Source organism: Anas platyrhynchos, chromosome 1 (assembly GCF_047663525.1).
Source record: "Anas platyrhynchos isolate ZD024472 breed Pekin duck chromosome 1, IASCAAS_PekinDuck_T2T, whole genome shotgun sequence".
Taxonomy (NCBI): Eukaryota; Metazoa; Chordata; class Aves; order Anseriformes; family Anatidae; genus Anas; species Anas platyrhynchos.
Genome location: NC_092587.1, coordinates 119,920,451 through 119,933,603, shown reverse-complemented (window position 1 = coordinate 119,933,603; position 13,153 = coordinate 119,920,451). Strand labels below are relative to the sequence as shown.

The window sequence follows — 13,153 nt, the reverse complement described above, 5'->3', positions numbered from 1 at the left end:
CAGTAAGTCAAGAGAATGAAGAGAAATATAGAAAGGTATTAAAAGGATAATAAATTTGTGATCTCATGGTACACATGGTACTTTTTTTTTTCTCTTAGTATATTCTATGTAGTACTTGTAATCTGGGAATTGCATTCTGAAGCAAATTGAGTGAAACCTATTTTGTTGATTGTGGCTCATTAGTAACATAACGGAGACTAGCAATCCAGTCATTTATTATCAATACCCGAAGTTGAAAATTTTTGGCATCTTGCAATACAATACCTAGGTTTATACTTTCTAGAATTGCTCTTCCAATTCTTTAATTTGATGGTATATGAGATATTAATGGCAGTGATACAACAAAGTTTCTGATTTATGGGACGTGCTTTATTGTTTTTGGTGGTGGTGGAAGGTTGGTTTTTTTTTTGTGGTATGAGTTATTTGAGAGTTAACAAATAAGTTTACTGTAAATAAAAGGTTATAGTTTAAAACATTTATTGAATTACCACAAATAGTCCATGACAATTCTGAGAATGTAAACTATTAATGTGATAGTGAAAATATGTATATATGGAAGAATAGTCCTGTTAATTGAAATTGTCAGTTCATTGGAATTTTACAAGATTGGATCTTCAGACATAGCTAAATTTTGAGATTCTAATATGCATTTAACTCTTTTTGAAGTATATATAATATATTATATTGTTCTAGTGTGGTAAGAGAAGTTCTTCTGTTTGTCATGATGACATATACAAAAATGAAGAATAAGTCAGAAGCAAAGTCTGGAGCCAAGCTGCTGTCATGATTTTGGCTGGGACTGAGTTAATTTTCTTTGTAAAGGCTCACATGAAATTGTGGTTTGGATTTTTGATGAAAACTGTGGTGATAGTTTTTAGTTGCTGCAGAGAAGCACTTGCACAGAGCCCAGGACTTTTCAGATCCTTGTGCTGCCCTATCAGTGAGGAGGCTAGGGGTGCACAAGAAACTGGGGAGGTCACAGCTGGGACAGTTGAACCAGACTGGCCAAAGGGGTATCCCATACTGTATGGTATCATGCTCAGAAATAAAAGCTGGGGTAAAGGAGGAAGAGGGGACATTCAGAGTGATGCCATTTGTCTTCCCAGTAAACTACTACATATGATGTGCCCTGCTTTCCTGGACATGGCTGAACACCTGCTGCTAATGGGAAGTAGTGAATGAATTCCCTATTTTGTTTTGCTTGGCTATGTTTTTTGCTTTACCTGGTAAACTGTCTTTATCTCAAACCATGAGTTCTTGCACTTTTCCCTCTCCGATTCTTTCCCCCATCCCATCTGGGGAGAGTCAGAGCTATCTGGTATTTAGCTGCCTGCCTGGGCTAAACCACAAGAGCTGCTCTCACAGATAATAAAAACTGGGGATATTTGGTGTTGCACTTTTTCCAGAGGTGGCTTTGACCAAACTTTTTTTAGTTATTGGTCTCAATAACTCAGAGACCAAGCTGTGAGAAACCTTCAGAATCTCCCCACGTGCATTTTCTTCCACTGATGCATAGCAAGGATGTACTCTTAGCTGAAAGCTTGGTCCCCCAACACTGACAGTTTATCCCTTATTTGGACTACAGTGATATTTAGCCAGCTGCAGAAAGTATTTGGAAGTAAAATGAACTAATGTTTGTCAAATATTTTGAAATCTTCAGGTAATGGTACTAGAGAAGTATAAAATATGATTTTTCTTCCATCTGGAGTTTGCCTGGGGGTGCATTCCTCTTTTAGTATGATTGGCACCAACTCAAGGTGATAAGCTTTGACTGCTGTCTGGAATCACACACTTTTTGTTTTCTTTTAAATATTTCATTTGTAGTGTCAGTTTTACTGTGTCACTGTTTTCTTGAACTCTGAGATGGTCCCTGTAGCTTCTGCAGTTTTGTAAGGTGCACACAAAATGGACTGCACACAAATGCTTGGGAGAAGATGAAAGAAGACAATACAGCCTTCAGCATTTTGCTTGTAGCTGTTTGTATCTGTGAGGGATGAAACCATCAGTGTAAGTCTTCCATTGAGACATCGATGAACCTGTGTTTATGAGAAGCATTACTGATGATGATGTTTTAAGACAGTTTTGGAAGTATTATTGGAACACTCTCTTGCTTTCAAGGGAGTGTTAGAGAAAGTATGCATTATATGTTTGAAAGAATCCAGAAAGAAATTTACTATTATTTTTTCATTTATGAATATTGGATTTAGGTAATCAAAAGGTTGTAATAAGTAATTATTAGGAAATTATTATTTAAGTAAATGCAGAGACAATGATCTCTGTGATAGCTGGAACACAGAAGAGCTTTCATTACCTTCACAGTTATTAGCAGAGAGCTTACTCTAAATCTCATAAAAATAAATAGAAACATTCATGTTGAATTCCCATTAAAGTTCATATTTTATAAATAAAGTTACTGCTATTCTAGTATCACTTCAGTAAGTTTCAGTAAGTTACTTTCAGTAAGTCTCCCTGAGCTGAGATTGCAGTGTACAACTTTGGAGAATATTTTGTCATTTTCCAATACAACCGTATGTAGGCAAGCAAAACTTCAACAAAATCTCTTCATTTATTTTCAATATAGTTTTGTCATGTATAGGATAACTTCTGACTATTTTTCAGTAATATTTTTATTGTATAGGCTAAATTAGCATGTAGTGGCTGATGTATGAGTTCACTACATAGTTACTAGAAAAAATCACTGGAGCTAAAATGTCTGCTCTTAATGTAGCATGGAAAAGGAATATGTTCACTTCTGAAGTTGACAGCAATAGAGGCTGATGTTGGCCACTCCGAACATCTTGGCACCAGACCCAAGAGGAGAAATTCAGTTAAAATCTAATATCTGAGTAAGTCTTGTTTAATAGTGATTGCAAATAGGTGGATCAAAGGAAAAACATTTCTGTAGGGATTTTTTTATTTTATTTTTAGTAAATTTGTATATTAGACATAGGCAGAACTGAAAATTAATTTTTAAGTGTTTGTGCACTACTTAGAAGTCATGAATACTCTATACAAACAGTTGAAAAAAATCTAAGGTCAATTCTGAGGAAATTACACTTATTACTTTGTAGAAATTGGACATGTGTAAATCAGGTGCTCTTTAGGACTTCAGGTGGAATGGAAAGAAGGGTTTGTACACTGCCATCTCACATGTTACTAAAAGCCTTAGAAGCTTATATTAAAGCACAGATTGTTTATTTGGCAAAGAAAATAAAGATGAAGTAATTGTTCTTTGCATTACTTTTATTTGCCGTCTCTAAAAAACACACCAAATTGTAATGCAAAGAAATATACCTCTGTCTTTATCTTTGGATATTAATCCCAATCTTCACTATTTTTTTAAGTAATAAGTTATTAATTGTAGATAACATTAAGATATTTGAAGTTTAGCTGCATATTGTGTTAGCGTATTCTGGAAATCTTTCATCTTTGGTGTGAAATAGATTTCCAGGAAGTCCCAATTTATATCTATATACTTCATAATTAACTTTAGTGTGTTCCTTTTGCTAAGAAAACAAAATACATTTTTAATTTGTTTTACAACAGAAAGCATGCCAATTTTAATGAAATTCATTGTGATCATACATACTCAAATAGCATTACAACTCCAGTCTTCTAAAGTCTTTGAAAACCTTGCCGCTTCACATTGTCACTATAGTGTTTTGCCTATATTTGAGTAAGTGTACTTGCTGTAAAATAACAGGAAATATTTAAATGCAAAAGTACAATTAAAAATGCTGGGATCATCCTTTCTGTGCTCTTTTAGTTGTAAAGTTGTTTGCCTTTCAGAAACGTAGGATGAATGCAAATTTTTGCTTTTTTCACAAACTCATGTACTTAAAAATTAGTCTGCAACAGATAGCCTAGGTCTATCATTGTTTCTTAATAGGAGGTGATATTTTTTTTTTTCTGTACAAATTAATTTCACAACATGATCAGTGATTGTGCTTTTGACAGATGTATGGGGTGACACCATCTCATTCCAAGTGGAATTTGCTTCTTTGTTTTCAGAGTACATAGCAAACCCTGGGAAACAGCAGCAGCAGTGCCATGATTTGTTTTTTGTGAGCCTAACTCATTTAATTTGTAACTTCAACCTGTGTACTTGAGATACTAAATTTTTATGTTTTTTTCAATAGTCGCATTAAGGTTGCAATCTGAATGTTGTAGAGTATGTTAAAGATGTATGTATGTAGAGTATGTAGAGTATGTTAAAGTGCCAATAAGAATAATCATTGAGATACTGTAAGTTTTCCTGTCACTATACCTGAATTTAACAATAGTCTCCCTTCTTTTTAGCAGTTTTATCCAGTGTATTTTTGTATTAGTTATTAATATTTAGGAAATCACTACAGGTCCCTTTAAATCTTCAGTAACAACACACAATAACTGAAAAAAAAATTACTAAATCTATATTAGAAAATAGATGTTTTAAAGATTGTCTACATAATATCTTGTCAACACTTTTGGAAGACCTTTTTTCTCTTGTCAGGATATTGTATTCTAAGGATATTTATTGCCACAGTCTTGTTACTGTGAACAACAGCACGTACTCTCTGAAAGTGTTCCTTTCTAACAGTTACTGGATCAATAAAGTGCAATAAACTTTTCCAGAATAGACCAACAATATATTCATTTTAAATTATTCTATTGGTGTTGCAAATCATTCACAAAGGATATAATACCTAGAAGCACAAGGCAGAAAAAAAATGGAGAAATTCTCAAAAGATGTTAATTTAAAAGCAAAATACTTGTTTAACAGATATTGTAGACCTTAAACATTTTTAAACTGTTTTCTTCTTACAGTCTTAAAGAGCCTACTATTAGTTTTCAGAAAACTATTTTTTGTCTTTTTCATGTTTTATTTAAGAATTATTTTCCAGAGCATACCTTACAGACTAGACTAATGCTCATCTAATTAATCTGAAATCTAAGTAAACTTAAATGTTCTGAGAGATTTGGGGAAAGTTCATATCAGATATCCTTACAAAATGTTTTTAATTCTGAAAAGATGATAAAGTCACATGTCAGTCTTAGTTATATCAGAAAAAAATATTTTGTAAAATGGTTTTTATTAGCTGATCATGAATCACAGAATGGCTGAGGTAGGAAGGAATCTCTGGAGGTCATCTGGTTCAACCCCACCTGCTCAAGCAGGGACACCAAGAGCCCTTCTCTGACCAAGGAAAAGATCCCAAATCCATAATAATGGTGCCAAAACAGGTTGGCAGTATTATAAAAGTGACAAACAGCTAACAATATTTATAGTAACAAGAACAAACCATAAAGAAAGTTCATTTTTGGATAGCAGTGCAATTGGTAATCATTTGTGAGTTGCCTTGCAAATTAGCTGTTGATACTCAGAACTTGATAAGGCCTGATGAAAAGCATTTATTATAATATTCTTTTCATTGGCAGAGATGTAACTATTTTGTGGTCATATTTTTTAACACCTCACTGTAGCATTTGTTATAATCACTTACTAATAAATGCTGTTGAGTTGAGAGCTGATCTGATGTGTGGATCAAGATAACAGAAAAAAAAGAAGCACAGAGAACATCACTGTTTTTCTCCTATATAGGTGCAGAAACAGCCACTGGTAAGCCTCATCTGGCTCATCTATGGCATCTGAATCAGATCCCACCTATGTGCTCTATTAGATGAAAACATGTAGATAGGATATTAAGACATCTGGATACAGACCAGGGACCTACTTACTGTCTGGCTCTCTTTTTAGAATAGGATAATTTTAGGATAATATCTATAAGGCATTGATGAGTGCAAAGCCAGGCAGGTTTAAAATACTGAGGAAATATAGTTGTTTAAATACAGGTTTCTAGAAACATCTAGATGCCTGAAGATATCCTGCATGGCCTCAATCTCTTACTTTGAAAGCATACAACTCTTATGCATCCTGTGCCAATCTTGTATGGATTTTTCATTAAAATACAGCTATAAAATTGTGTTTAGGCCTTAATCCCCATCTGAGTGTCCATTTACATGTAAAAATGTTGTTATAGATCTCTTTTCCATTTCTTTGTTCCTCGCCTTACCTCTGACAAAGTGAATGACAAGAATGAATGCTAACTGGATTTATTGCAGTACAGGGAAGACTGCAACTTGTTGAAAGCATAGGATTCAATACATGAGGTAAAGCCAGGACAGGATGTCATCTTTAATGAGAGAAGAAAATTATTTCCTTTCAAATGCAAATCTCAAAATAGCCACCATGCCTTAGTTACATTAGAGGTAGGCTTTTTTTTTTTTTTTTCCCCTCGCTTTCACAGAAGCTCAAATGTGGTTTGGTGGTTTTTTTTTGTTTTTGTTTTTGTTTTTGTTTTTTAATTTTTGAAAAAGAAAGCATGGAAGCAGCTTATAATAATTGACCCATTCAGCTAGCATTAGTTAATTTATTTCCGTACCATACATAAGTTATAAAAGTGCCTGGCAGTTGTCTTAGAATCTAATTCATGCAACAGATTTGACACTTGGTTTGCCTCCACAATATCACACCATCAAGTTAACATATTGGTAGGTTTCATTGGTTCCTTAATTGTTTGCAAACAAGTATAAAATGCTGTATGACAAACACGCATAAGATAATGTAAAAATGCATTTATTATTGTCAGTCTAGATATGGCTTTCTGTCAATATTTAGAATGTAAAGAAACCCAAAATATATGGGGATATTTTTTGTTGTCTAGATTGTAACTAGAAAGATTAATTTTACAATATAATCTGGAAAATAATTTGCCTTATATATTCCTATTAAAATACCTGTTTTCATGACCTAATATATACATAAGACATTCTAAATTCTACATGGAATTCTAATTTTTATTCATACATTCTAAATGGAATAGTGACAAGTAAAATTTAAAATTATTTGTTAAAGTTTATATAGCAAATTTGAGGCAGGATGAGAAATAATATTGTAGCTTTGGTGAAGACATTTATTGAATCACTGTCATACAGATAGTTTTAGAGCTTAATGCATACAGTTCGTGATATGGGAATTGAAGGAACTTGTGGAGTAGAATAAAACTGAAAATAAATAATTCAGAATTACTTTTGTTACATAGGTCTTATTATCTCATCTGAAATAGCTTGTGTTTGTGCTGCCCATGCAGCATGTTTCAATGGAAAAAAAAAAAATCTTGAGTGTTTTTAAGTCACTAACCACTAAACCTAGTGATTCTCATAACAGTATACTTTACTGTAAAATTCTCAGTGACAAAAAAAAACATTACATTCATACAAAAGTCATTGTATTGATTTCTTCATTGTAGTGGTTTCTTCTGCTGTTCAGACTGAAGCAAAGAATTACACTAAAAAATCTGGGAAATGTTAGAGTTTAGTCATGAGTATGTGGGCTGTAGAACTATGAAAATGCAAATATGTATGAAGGCAAATATGACCAGAAGCAAATAGGCTTAGAGTTGCCTGGAAATTAACTATCTTGGGCCTTCGTGTGAGATATCAAAAATAATATAACATGGTAGTTAGTGTCATAAGCTAACAGACATGGCTGGAAAGCAGGATATACTTGCTTTAGAGAAATGATATGTTGGTGCAGCTATGTAATTTCACAGAAACCCCTGATTTATATCTAGCCATCTCAAACCATTGGCATTCTCATTCATCCTCAGCTGCGGCTATCTATGTAGGCATAGCCTAAGAGAGTTGCAGTATGTCCTCAAGTCTGATGCCCTATTTGTGATGACTTTATTACTTTCTTTAAGTGTAGACAATTAAGGTACGTTTTCACTGTTGGTATTGGATCATTAGGTTGTGATGTACAAAGCATTTTTTAGCTAGTTGAATATTTGGTCAACTGTGCACTGAATGAGAGATTCTGTTGCAAGAACTGCTATTGGGTTCAACAAAACAGATGTTCTAAAGTGTGTTTTTTGAAGAATTCCCTTGATGCTTCTTAAAGAATTGCTGCTCTGTAGTTGCTGTGGTGTAGTGTACGCCTACCTTTAAGTTCCTCCTGGAAGAACATTTTTTGACAGCAGAGGCAGCCTAGTCTTTTAACATCTGTAGATGAATTCAGAAGATATAATTTTCTGTTTTATACAGCTTTTGTCACTGTCATTTCTCTGCTGCATTCGTGTTGTAGCTATCTTCTAATAAATATGATTTTCTCTTTCTTCTTCCAAGGCAGTTTGAGTTCTTTTTTTTTAAAAAAAAAAAAAAATTTCTTTTTTTACATACCATATATATCAGAGTCAAAGGAGGTGCACATTACATTTGGAGTACAAAGTAGCAAGTTCTGTGGTAGTCACAGATCTTGGTAGTGACAATTGGAACACTTAGGAAGTTTAGCCTTTCATCCAGGTGAGCTTCAGTAACTCAGTAGAGGTGATCATTCAAATTTATTTTTCTTGAAGGGTGAGTTCTTGTTTAAACTTTGTGCAAAGCACAACTTTTTTTTGCGCTTTGTGCAAATTCCACTCAAGACTTCTGGTTTGATCCCGAAAATTATGGAACAAAATTTGTTTTCATTATAGCACTAGATACATTGCAAATTGCAAGAGTAGTTCCTGTTCCATTTTTTTTTTTTTTAGTCTATATGCTTGAGATAATTTAGCCCTGTATCTATTCATCAGGGGATTCACAGATAATATTGTTTTATTTAACACGGAAGGGAAATTGACTTCTTAAAGTGAAGCAGAGCACTGCAGATATTTTCTGTAAAAGTAATATGCCTGTTTGCTGTTATTTTGGAGGAACAATACCATTGATCCACTGCAAGTATCTCTTTCTGATATTATATTCTTTCTTGCCTCCTGGAGTATATAATTTTCTTTTAGACTAGATTTTAATTTTAAGACATCTAATCTGATCTGTAATTATCTTAAGTGTCTGGTTGCTTTTCCCATAAAAGAGGGATTAATTCATAGCATGAGCTTGAAAACATTCTTTCAAAAGTTATACTAAAATAAATAAGACAATTATTTTGCTGTTCTACTGTATCATTATGCATGATATCAGTCAAGAAAATTGGGTTTTAGTAATAATTTCATTAAGACATTGAGTCAGTTCTCTATGTATTAGAGCAACATGGTGATAATATAACATTATATAGTCTTAGTTCAGGGTGGATGATCTATGAGTCTACAAGTATTGTATGAAAGCAGCAAAATTTAAAAGAAGTGGTTGCCAAGGTTTGAAAACAATAACAAAAATTCACATATGTTTAACACAGTATAAAGAACATACCTGTACCCTGGATCAATTTGTGTATTGATTGGCTGGCTGGAATACAGCTGCCAAACAAAATGGACTACAGTGACACTATGTTTGTCTTTTCCTGTGGGACAACACAAACAGGATGTTCACTCTTCTCCCCGCCAACCAATTTTCAAAAAAAAAACATTTGTAACTGCAGTTATCTTTGAGACTGATTTTCCTGTCAGATTTGCTTGAAAGTGGCTAAAAAAGCTAGAAAAATATTATTATTATTATTCAGAATATTATTATTTTATTGTGGGAAATGAATGATAGACAGCACAACCACTAAAGCCTAATTTTCTTAGGTTAAAAATAGAACCTTTTATTTTCTTAGCCTGTTAATCATAATGAAAGTCACTAGAATCACTTTTAGGAACTTATCCCTGTGTGATTAGTCCTTGCTCCTTAATTTTCCATCTGTCCGCAGATATTCATCAAAGTGTTTTGTAAGATGTAGCTCTGTTGATGTGTGAAAGATTTTAATTTCCTTAATGTCATAACATCACAGAATAATTCAGGTTGGAAGGGACCTTAGGACCCTGTGCAAAGCAGGGTCATCTTTGGGTGACCAGGTTGCTCAGGGCTTTGGCTAGGCAGATCTGGAAAATCTCTAATAATGGAGACTGCGCCACCTCTTGGGAACCTGTTCCACATTGTGATTGTTCTCATGATGATTTTTTTTTTGTCTTATATCTGTTCTGAGCATCTCGATGTACTTTATGCCTGTTGCCTCTCATCCTCCCAGCATGCACCCTTGGAAAGAGCTTGGCAGCATCTTATTTGTGACCTTCTCACAGGTATTTGAAAGCTGTTGTTGGGTTCTCCCTTTTTTTTTTTTTTTTTTTTTTTTTTTTTTAAGGCTCGTTATCTTTTTCAGCCTTTTGGAAGCTTTATTTTTATAGAACTCTGTCTCTTTTTCAAATTTTCAGAATTTTCTACATGATGGTTTCAGAACTTTTTTTTTTTATGTACTTCTATTTGAAAACTTAGTGAAAAACATTGGTGAAAATGTTTGGGTTTTGCAGTATTCATTTTCTTCAAGAAATAATTATGTAGAGCTTGTTTCTTGAATGTTAAGCATTTCCTAGTGCAGAACAAGCAAGGGTAAGTGTGCATGCACATAGTTGTGCACACACTGATGTGATAGCCAAAGGATAAATTGAATATACTGAATGGCTGCTTCATTCTTCTCACTAATTTTCCTTGGGAGTACTTATTACAGTAGATGCCATTTGGGGCGGTGGGTGGGAGAAGACCTCGGAAAGATTACTCAGAAAGACTAGTCTTAGAATGGAAATGACCTTAATTGCTGCCAACTGTTACGTAATTTATAAAATAATTTACAAAGTAAATTATAATTGTAATTGTAAATTGTAATTTACAAAGTTTTGCTATTTATAGTTTTTTTACTTTGAGGTATTTATAAGTAGTTGAGTTAAGATACCTCTTTTCATATCTTATATGATATATAAGATGATATATATCTTATATCTTTTCATATCTTATAAATATTAAAATTAGAAGGAACAATTATTGAACAAATCTTGAAAATTAAAAAAGATAAATTTGAAAACATTTCTTATATTGCATTCTTGTGAAATATATTTGCTCTTACGAGATTTAATTTTTAGTACTTTCAATGTATTTATTGATTTATTTTCATGAATAAGTACATAATTTTATGCTTTCTAGTTTTTGACAGGATGGGAAAGGGAAGTTATAAAATATTTTATGAGGTTGGTAATTGGGTATTTTGTACCTTTTGGAAGTAACCAGTTAATAGAAAAATGACTTGAATTATGAGATTGCTAGCTAAAACTTGAAAGCAGTATAGGTATATGTCCATAATATTAAATATTAAGAAGCCACAAAGTTTAAGTTATTCATCAAAGTTTTTTCTTGTATTCATAACAGCAAGAGGAAGCTGGATTTTTTTATTATTATTACTTTTTAAAAAAATTTTTTTTATTCACTTGGAGCTGTTCTCTAACAGTGAGGCAGTCTACATGCTACCCTGCAACCAAGCAGAAGAATAAAAAGACCATTAATAACTTCACTACTATTCTGTATACTGCTCCTTGCTGAACAATTAAACAGTTTCTATTTTGTTATTTATGAATTCATGTGCTTTCTAAAAAAGCAATATAAACTCAACTATTCAATCACATTGAAAACTGTCTCACAGTGATAGGTACACTTTTAAATACATGGTCCAGGACCTCCAATAGTCCAGCTATTTAATGTCTTCAACTATCATGAATAAAACACAATACTATTTTGACATGGTAGGAGATACTGCATCCAGTGTACAATTCTGCAAAGAAATCCAGACCTTCTGATGTTGGTCTCTTCAGATCTCACTTATTCAGTAGGATTTCCTGCAGTCTCTGTTTAGAACCTGCTTGATATAGACCTCTAGATTATATTAGTAATCAGAGGTTATTTAATGTGGTCCTGAGGTATTTGCCCACTTTATTTAACAAAGAAGGGCCGTCCATTTCCTGGAATTCTCAAATGTTTTAGAAGTGATGCAGAAAAGCAAGCACCTGCTTCTCAACACATCAAACCTTGAAAATGTCAGTTCTAACTACACAAACTTTTAGAAGAAGTCTTCTAAGGCTTCTTACCCTTCAACATTTTATTCACACTGTTTCAAACCTGCAAGCTTTGTATTGGCAGCTCTAGCTGATATTATTCTAAAACCAGTGCTGTTTGGTTTCCCTTCATCACTTTTTGACTAGGGTCTCCCTTCTACCATTTTTACTAGCTTTTTTTTTGTAAGGTGCTGTGTCTGGCTGTAGAACTGCTTTTCTTAGCCATAAATTAGATTTATGAATTATAATAATATTTACTGTTATAAATTAAATCCTCTTTATGCATGTCCATGTGTATATGGCTGTATGCATGTACAAAACTGCCTCTAGTCATTCAGTTTTGCCATGGTTAATTTTAACGTAGCTGGATAACATGGTTAACTTTAGCATAAAGTTTAGAAGTTTCGCCAGTTGGAGAGTCAGTGAAGTCCTATCTGGAACCAATCTGAGAAAGGAAATGTAAAGAAGCTGCTTATCTTTACCCCATGGCAGGGAGATTGGAACTAGATTATCTTTAAAGGTCCCTTCCAACCCAAACCATTCTATGAGTCTGTAAAGTTTGCGTTCCAGATTTTGTTCACAGATACATGTCCGTTCTACAGAAATGGAAGCATGGAGGTTTCAGCTTTAATCATACGTACTTGTAACACTTGAGTGCCATATGGTTTAGCTCTATGAGTGGTCTTGTGAGCTTAGACTTGGGGTATAGGGTTAAAGAACACTTACTGCTAGGGAGGTCTTCCTGGGCAGTAGGAGGCCTTCAAAAGGTACATCTGATGCAATAGTTCTTTAGTTCAGATCAGAAGAGGTCTTTGAAAACTCATATTTGAATCATCCCCAGTGTGCTTTGATGAGTGCTGGGACGGGCTCTTGGAGCATCTAAACTGGATTCCAGTGTGAATCAACAAAAGCGGAAGATACACACCAGAAATGCACCCAATTTGTTTCTGCTGCAACTGGGCACTTCGTCTACTGTCCCACACCAGAGGTAACTTGAAATGAAACCTCCAGACATAGCATATGTGGAAGTTGGCCTCATTGGCTTTAAATTAAGCATTTATTTAAGAAGTTGTTTCTTGCCAGCCTAAGAAAGGTGTGATTTATGCTACTTCCTGGCCAAGAAAGGGAGATTTTTCTTTCTCTTTATTCCCTCTTTGTCTTTTGCAGTTATCCCTACTACATGAACTGAAATTCTGCCTTATGTTCCAATAATATTATTTTCAGTGAGATTACTTTTTTTCGCAGCAAAACAAATAAGAGGAATACCAGGCCATGTGAGTCCATCAGTAGGTATCACATATTAATCCCTTACCTTTTCAAAA

General features: G+C 33.8%; 1 protein-coding gene across 16 annotated transcripts in view; it reads left to right on the top strand.

The window, feature by feature from the left end:
• The window catches only part of DMD (dystrophin), a 1,236,775-nt gene that overhangs the window by 609,387 nt on the left and 614,235 nt on the right, over window positions 1–13,153 (top strand). The gene's annotated exons all lie outside the window — the stretch shown is intronic.